Source organism: Ursus arctos, unplaced genomic scaffold, assembly GCF_023065955.2.
Source record: "Ursus arctos isolate Adak ecotype North America unplaced genomic scaffold, UrsArc2.0 scaffold_21, whole genome shotgun sequence".
NCBI classification, from domain to species: domain Eukaryota; kingdom Metazoa; phylum Chordata; class Mammalia; order Carnivora; family Ursidae; genus Ursus; species Ursus arctos.
In genome coordinates this window covers 4,125,112-4,133,276 of record NW_026622886.1, presented here as the reverse complement: position 1 = coordinate 4,133,276, position 8,165 = coordinate 4,125,112, and the positions used below count along the sequence as shown (strand labels likewise).

At 44.1% G+C, this 8,165-nt stretch overlaps 1 long non-coding RNA gene across 1 annotated transcript; it reads left to right on the top strand.

Annotated features, from left to right (window-relative positions):
- The first annotated feature begins 234 nt into the window (after positions 1 to 234).
- LOC130544449 (uncharacterized) lies at positions 235 to 3,073 on the top strand. Its single transcript, XR_008960738.1, has 2 exons — positions 235 to 1,003; positions 1,724 to 3,073. It is a non-coding gene; the product is annotated as an uncharacterized LOC130544449 (long non-coding RNA).
- The last annotated feature ends 5,092 nt before the right edge of the window (positions 3,074 to 8,165 follow it).

Here is an 8,165-nt window from a genome sequence, read left to right as displayed (position 1 = left end):
CCACGGCAACCGAGCGGGGGGCGGGCTCCCGTCGCCAACAGCCAACCGGGCCTAGTTCGGGCGAGAGAATTGGTTTCCGGCAGTATGATTGACGGACAAAAAAGCCAATCACACCCCACACGCCCACGCCCTCGCCGTACGTCCCCACCGGAGCCAATAAAACAGCTAAGTTTAGGACACTCTCTGTCTCCGTCTCTCTCTCCTCCCCCCACCCATTTCCCCCACCAGGTCCTGGGAAAGATAACGGGCAGATGCTTTAACCAATCACTTTAAGATGAACTGCAGCCAATCACTAAGGAAAACGAAGAAGCCGCAAGATAGGGGTAAACACAGATTCATGTTAAAGCAATGAACTTAAAAAAAGGAGTTCCTGGTGGGAAGTGCGTAGTGGAAGTAGGAAAGTGAGAATGTGTTAAAACTTGGGACTATTCCGCAAACTGAAGAGTAATAACTTCTAAATGCGAAAGATCTCTCGGTAACCCCGGCACTGATCGCTGACTTATAAAGAATTGTAATTCAACGTAATTGCCCCACAGCGACACCGCAGTCCGAGAGCCAGTCACCGAGCCAGGTAACTGTGTTACGTTCCAGACGCAGGATCAAGCCTTGACACTCGCTGAGTTGCTCACAGCCCTATGGGAGAGGAGGGAGCCCGAAACACGGAAGGGTTTCCTGCGCGGTGATGAGCTTAGCAACTCCTCTCACAAGCCAGTACCCCATAAACACTTCTATAACGTGGACAAGGAGGACCATCCCTATTTTACAGACGAGAAGTTGAAGCAAGAGAGACAAGGGACTTGTTTATGGATGCCCAGCTGTCTTTGGACCAGGGTTTTTGTCCAGCAAAAGTTCTTCCTTCTCATTCAACCCAGGAAAAACGTAATCTTTCTGTAACAGTTGAAAAACACTTTCAAAATTTGTAGTGCTTTCAGAACACCACTGTGAGGTTTCTCCTGGTACTGTATGGAGACAAACGCTGTTTATCTCTTCTGCCCCATAACCGGTAAGTCCATACATGCCAACTCCACTTGTAGCTAGAAGGAAACCGAGGAAAGAAATGAACACTGAATATATGTCATTTACCAAATGCTTGATATGTGTTATACCATTTATTTCTCCCTTACAAGAACCTTAGCAGGTAGATATTATTATACCCACTTTGCCGATCAGGAAATTGAGGTCCTGAGATGTTATATGTACTATTGTACAAGGTTAGAAAGTTGAAAAACCAGGATTTCAACCCCCAAAAGTCCTCTCTTTCCATCACACTGTTTTCTTTAATGAAGAGCCTACTGGAAACCTGGTTCCAGAGAGTTTAAGCGACATCTGGGTATTTATACCTTATTCCTGCTGAATGTACCTGGAAATAACTTTTATTACTCATTCCTCCTCTTTTTCTATGTAATTACCTCCAAAGTCGTCTTCATCCCTCCAATCTCTCTTTGTAGAATTCAAGGTGCACATGCTGCCTGAGGCACAATTCTCTTTGTGTCTGTAGGATTTGCCTATCCACTGAGTTCAGGTTTAAACTGCACACCCTTTATCCTAGCAGTCAGCCATTGTCTTCCTCCTACTGGTGGGTCTGGTCCGCAGTCAATCTAGTCTACTAAATATGTGTGCATTGCCACAGTCTTTTCATTTGAACGGGATCTCTAAACATGTACTCTCATTTTTATTTATTTTTTTTGTTTTGTTTTAAAGATGTTATTTATTTATTTGACAGAGACAGCGAGAGAGGGAACACAAGCAGGGGGAGTGGGAGAGGAAGAAGCAGGCTCCCAGCGGAGAAGATCCAGAACGCTGGGATCACGCCCTGAGCCGAAGGCAGATGCTTAACGACTGCGCCACCCAGGCGCCCCTAAACATGTGCTCTCATTTTTAAATCAACTTTGTTGAAGTATAAATTACATAGCCCTACCTTCTGTGTGTTACAAGAACCACTTATTACTTTGGATTAGAAGAATAGGATGTGGGTTGAATATGAATCCAGTTAGCCTCGGGCTCAGAGCTTTAGACTGGAACTTGAGCCGTGTTCCCCCATAATGCCTGGCTTGGCATCTGGCACCACCACACTGTAACTATTTGACTGACTGACTGATTCATTGAATGAATGAATGAGTAAAGATAGTATAGCCCGGTGGGTAAAACCATCAGCTTTGGAGTATAGCCCAGTGGGTAAAACCATCAACTTTGGCTATGGCTTTGAGCAAGTGACTTTCCTTTTCTGAGCCTCAGTGGAGGTAATAGCAGTACCAATATCATGTAGTTATCACAAGACTAAATGATATGATGTGACTAAAGCAGAGCTTGGCTCAGAGTGCTCAAAAAATGGTAGCTAGTGCTATTATTATAATAAACAAGGGTCGAATGCAGCCTAGGGCCCATGCAAATCCTATGCAACAGTGGGCCCATCACACTGGCTTGAACTTGACCTAAGGGTACTGCAAGCATTCATACTAGTCATTTTTATTTGGTTAATCAGCAAATGAGACGTGAAGCACTTGGTGGGAGACAAAGAACATACTTTTAATGTTTGCCTTTTGGAAAAAGTTTCTACCTGGGAATCCAGGGACTTAGCCTCAAAGTCCCATCTGGCCCAAACTCACCTCGTGTTGTGGGGTTAAGTGTTTCCTTTCTTCAGGCCTCAGTCTTCCTGTAAGAAGGTATCGTTCTAGGTCAGATGTTGACACTGGCTCAGGCTGGATTCAGTCGGACTTTCCTTTCATCCTTTCCCTCATTCTGTTGGCCTTCACAGTATTTTAGAGCAATTTGAACTGATGGCCAACATTTAAAAATTGAGAGCTTTCACAGATATTTTTAAAATTTCCAGATTCTTTAGAAAATGGGGAGCTATGGCAGTACAGGACCAGCCCTCCCACATGGCAACAGAGGGCTGGAGCTGCAGAGCAACTTTTCCCTTTCGATGGAATATGGTGCTGTGGTTTGCCACAGTCCCCACCACTCCCTCTTGCGGCTTAAAGGCAGTTGCCCTTTCTTGCCATATTGTGCTATTGTTTTTCTTAGAGTTAACAGGAAATGAATATATTTCTTGTCTTCATTAAACAGGGAATAATGAAAACTAGTGTGGAGGGAAGTGATCTAGTATCTGAAAATATGTCGTATGGTGATTACGTGCCTTTTTAATATCGTGCTAGAGAATTGCTCGTGAACCCACATGAGAGCCATCTGACTCTCTGGGGAAATTTAACTTTGATGCACAATCGATTAGCATCCGGTGATGTTTTCTAACTCCGTAAAGTTAGAAGTCAGCTTGTAGGAAACTGATAAGATGCAATAATTTCTGCATGTCTGATGAAGGAAATAATCCCAAAGGTTACAGATGTATTGCCCTATGGGGCGTGAAATGTGATCAAACATTGTAATTCAGTATTCTTTTTTTTTTTAAAGATTTTATTTATTTATTTGACAGAGATAGAGCCAGTGAGAGAGGGAACACAAGCAGGGGGAGTGGGAGAGGAAGAAGCAGGCTCCTAGCGGAGGAGCCCGATGTGGGGCTCGATCCCACAACGCCGGGATCACGCCCTGAGCCGAAGGCAGACGCCTAACCGCTGTGCCACCCAGGAGCCCCTGTAATTCAGTATTCTTGAACTCTTCTCAAATTCTTTAGAACCAAGCTCTTAAATAATGCTCTTTATTGATATGAGAAATACATCTTTAATTTCTTAAAGGTATTAATCTCTTGTCATCATGTAAGTTCCAAAATTGTTTTGGTTAGTTATTTGTTATTAATGTTAATTACAATTTAAAAATCAAATTTTTTGAGGTATGAATTACCTACAATAAAATCCCCACATTTTGGGGCGCCCGGGTGGTTCAGGCGGTTTAGCGTCTGCCTTTGGCTCAGGTCATGATCCCAGGGTCCTGGGATTGAGTCCTGCATTGGGCTGCCTGCTCAGCGGGGAGCCTGCTTCTCCCTCTCCCTCTGCCTCCAGCTCTGCCTGCTTGTGCTCTCTCTCACTCTCCCTCTCTGTCAAATAAATAAATAAAATCTTAAAAAAAAAAAAAAGAGAGAGAGAGAGAGAGACAACAGGCCCCAAAGGGAGTCACTTGTACTAAGCCCCACATCGGCAAACCAATACTTAATACCTAACCTAATTGCGGCTTCAAACCTGCCCCCCCCCCCAAGAATGTAGCCTTTAAGCAGTCACCGTAGAGTTACCTGGTCAGCACTGTAGATAATCTGCCGGACAGAATGCTTCTGTTCCCCTTAGGAAGGAGATCTTGCCTGCAAGTGTATATTCTTTGCAAATAATTTTTTTTCCACCCCCTTTCTGCCTTTAAAAAAAAAACTTCTTTAAAAATTTACGTTATTTCTCTTTCTCTTAAAGTTATAAATCTTACCATCTTTTTTAAAAAAGGTTTTATTTATTTGAGAGAGGAGAGAGAACACGAGCTGGGGGAGGGCCAGAGGGAGAGAGAGAAGCAGACTCCCCGCTAAGCAGGGAGCCTGGTGCAGGGCTTGATCCCAGGATTCCAGGATCATGACCTGACCCAAAGGCTGACCCTTAACCGACTGAGCCACCCAGGCACCCCTGTTTTTTTTAATTTTTTAGAAAGATTCATTTATTTGAGAGAGAGAGTGCGCATGCACACACGTCGGGGAGGAGCAGAGGGAGAGAGAATCCTTACGCAGACTCCTGGATTAACGTGGAGCTAAGGCAGGGCCCGATCCCAGGACCCCGAGATAACGACCTGAACAGAAATCCAGAGTCAGACAGCTAACCGAACCACCCAGGCCCTATCCTCTACTTTCTGCCTTTTAAAACCTTCCCTTGTCTACAGCTCAACGGAGCTCTTTTCTATTGCCAGATGGGCTACTGCCCCATACATGAATTGTTGAATAAAGCCAACTTGATCCTTAAATTTACCCAGTTCAATCTGTGTTGTGAACAGTGGGCAAGAACAATAGTCTTAATGTCCACGGTGAAGAAGGATACAACTTAGCATGTCGAGAAACAGCCTCCTACTTCACCGTTCTTGTTTTTTTGGTTGTTTTTTTTCTATCTAGTGGACTCCTTGTACCAGACCACCCCTAAGGAGCCTGTAGTTCTGCCTCGTAGAGACTGAGCTACTGCTCTCCCAGGGCCCATATACTATTGCAGTAAAAGGGGGGTGGCAGGGGTTTTAAGACCATGCTCAAGAGAGCAAAATAAGCAGGACAGTAAGTGAACTATAGACAAATGGAGGTTTCTTGGGAAGAGGAACTTGGAATGAACCTCGTTGAAGAGACCACACAGACTGTAAAAGATAAGTAATGGCTTTTCTGAGTCAGAGAGTTTCCTGCTTCAAATCCCAGGCAAAAGAAGATCAAGAGAATCAGGGCAGCTTTTCAGCAGCTGAATCCTCTCAACGACTCCCCCAGGTAAAATTATTCCAGGAGCTTTGGTCTGTCCACAGTTTCTTTGCTTTTGAAGTACTGCTTTTCCATTAACAAGGGAGCCTTGCAAAATCAAACACCCTGTGATCAGACATTTCATAGTCTGTAATGGGGTTCTGGCTGCTTTCAGGTCAGGGTGCATTTCTTTCTTCCTTTATTTTTTTCAAAGTTGTGGTTCTAAGCAAGCTTAAGGTGCTGCCAAGCAGTGGCCTAAGTTTCATTTCAAATGCAGTTCTACAAATAAGGATTGAGAATTGCAAGCAGGAAGGGTGAAGTAGTATCACGATACTAGTAGTGAGATGATAGTGGTTTGGACAAGAATGATGAAAACAAGGTAGTAAGAATTGAGAGGGGAGTATTTTGAAGGCAATGTCAGCAAAATGCAGATGCACTGAAATGTGTGGTATGAGTCAAGTCAAGGGTGGTTCTGAAGGCTTTGGCCTGAGCAACTGAACGAATTGAAGTTGCCCTTAACTAAGATGTGGAATACTGTGGGGGGAACAAGGTTGAAGCAGAAAATCAGAAGCTCCATTGGGACGTGTTAAGTTTGAGGTGCCTTCAGACATGCAGGTACTTACATGGGCCATTGAGCCCACATCTGGGGTAGGATCTGGGATGGAGATATGAACGTGGGGGGGTCAACAGCATATGAGTGATATTTAAACCTACTGGACTGGATAACCCACCCAGAGAGTAAAGGGAGACAGAGAAGAGACCAAGCCCAGGGAGAAGAAGCAGTCCACTAGTTAGTGATTGGAGAGATGAGGAAGAATCAAGAAAAGAAAGTGAGAAAGAGTAGCCAGTGAGGAAGGTCCTCTCAGAGCCTTTATTATTCTCTAAGTTAGAGTGTATATCCTGGAAGAGGTAGAAAGTAACAAATACATACATGCACATGACTCTCTCTCTCTCTCTCTCTCTAATACCCACACATATACACATAATTAGATGGTTATAAACAAGGGATCCAAGTTTCTGGTGACTGAAGCTTCCCTGAGGAATAATAAAGAATAAGAAATTACAAAACCCAAACTAGGTAGGAAGGAGACTATTTATTTAGAACAAGAAATCATAACACAAATTGTGGGATAAATCAGTCCATTACAAATTACAATTTGTAACTTCAGAAAGCTGACAAATAACACAAACATCACAAAATCCAGAAAAGAAACATATTTGCTAGTTTCCTTAAACACCTCCATAATACCTTTTCTTTTTTAGGCTGAATATGCTTTGATCACCTCTTTATATGACAACAATTTTGTATCATCATTTTCCATAATGAGAATGGAAAAATAATTTCCTCTAGCATGTTAGATAAACATTTATAATTTTTTAAATTTTCATTTTATTTAAAATCCCTGCATAGGTAACATACAGTATTAGATTAGTTTCAGGTATAAAAAGCAAAGTCAAAAAGCGACACACGGGGCAGGGCAGGGCATCGAAATTCTAAACAGGATGCTCAGAGAACTGAAGATGACAGAGCCAGCCTTGCAGATATCTGGGAAGACTGCATTCTATAATCTACACCAGGTTAATGTGAATGCGAAAGACCACAGGCAGACTGTGCCTCACAGGGAAAAGCAGGAAGAACTGTTTTGACAAGCAGCAGCGCAGGGTGTGTTCTAAGATGCTTGAGACAAGTTCCTGGTCACACAGCAAATCAGTAGCAGAGTAGGGACTGGCATCCAGATTCCTTTTCCTTCCTTTTCTTTTCCTTTTTCTTTTTGGCTTAAAACAACACACATTTATTATCCCACCATTTTTATGGGTGAAGAGTAAGGCACAGATTAGCTGAGTTCAATGCGTAGGGCCATAAGACTGCAATCAAGGTGCTGGCCAGAGCTTGTTGCATTTGAGGCTTAACTAAGGAAGGAGCTGTATGTATTTGGCACAGGTACATAGGATTTGATGACAGGGTTTGGAACTGGTTGTTCAGTGGAGTTACTTACCTCTCCCGTTCAGAAATGGCCCTGTTTAAAGATATTCTCAAAATGAATAAACCAAATCCATTTGTATGCTTAAAAGATAGACCTGGGCGTCCCGCCTTCCTCTCGCGCATGGGCCGCGCGACTGTAAGAACCGGAACCGCCACGGTGCGCGCCCTAATCCTTTTTTGCCTCTTCCCGCCCTGGAATCCAGATTTCTATTAGGTGTTGTGGATGGGCAGACGACCTTAGGAAGATCCTAGATCCACATGCCGGTTTCAGCTGGTTTTATAACCCCACCCCTAACACGAGGTGAGCGTGGATGCTGCAGGGGTGTGTCCCAGGACGCCTCCGGGGCCGCATACCACAGCTGGCCTCACACTGCCTGTTCCAACCTTACTGTCTGAAGTTGGCAGGCGCCTTTTCTTAATAACCTCTCGCTGCATGGGACGAGGTCTCAACTTTTACACCAGTAAGTTTGCTCTCCTGAGGCCGAACATTTCAAGACATTTCTTGCCGCAGGCAAACTGCTTACACCTAAATCCAACAACAGGCCCCCATACCCGAATTTCCTTTCTCGCGAGAAATGCCCTGAGGCGGCTGTCGGCCATCTTTTGTGTGGCATTATTTCCGGCGTCTCTCTATGCCCATTTGTCATGCTGAAGTGGTTCAACCTTATTTCTGAATTTACGCAAGCACTAAAGAGTTACCCTTCCTCGTAAAGCCTCTGTTTGAAGAAGGAAGAAAAATTCAGAGGTTTGCCATCCTCTTCCTTCTTAACGTGGCGGTCTCATAGCGCTAGGCTTCCTAACGACTTCCGGCTTCCCGGCGGACACGAG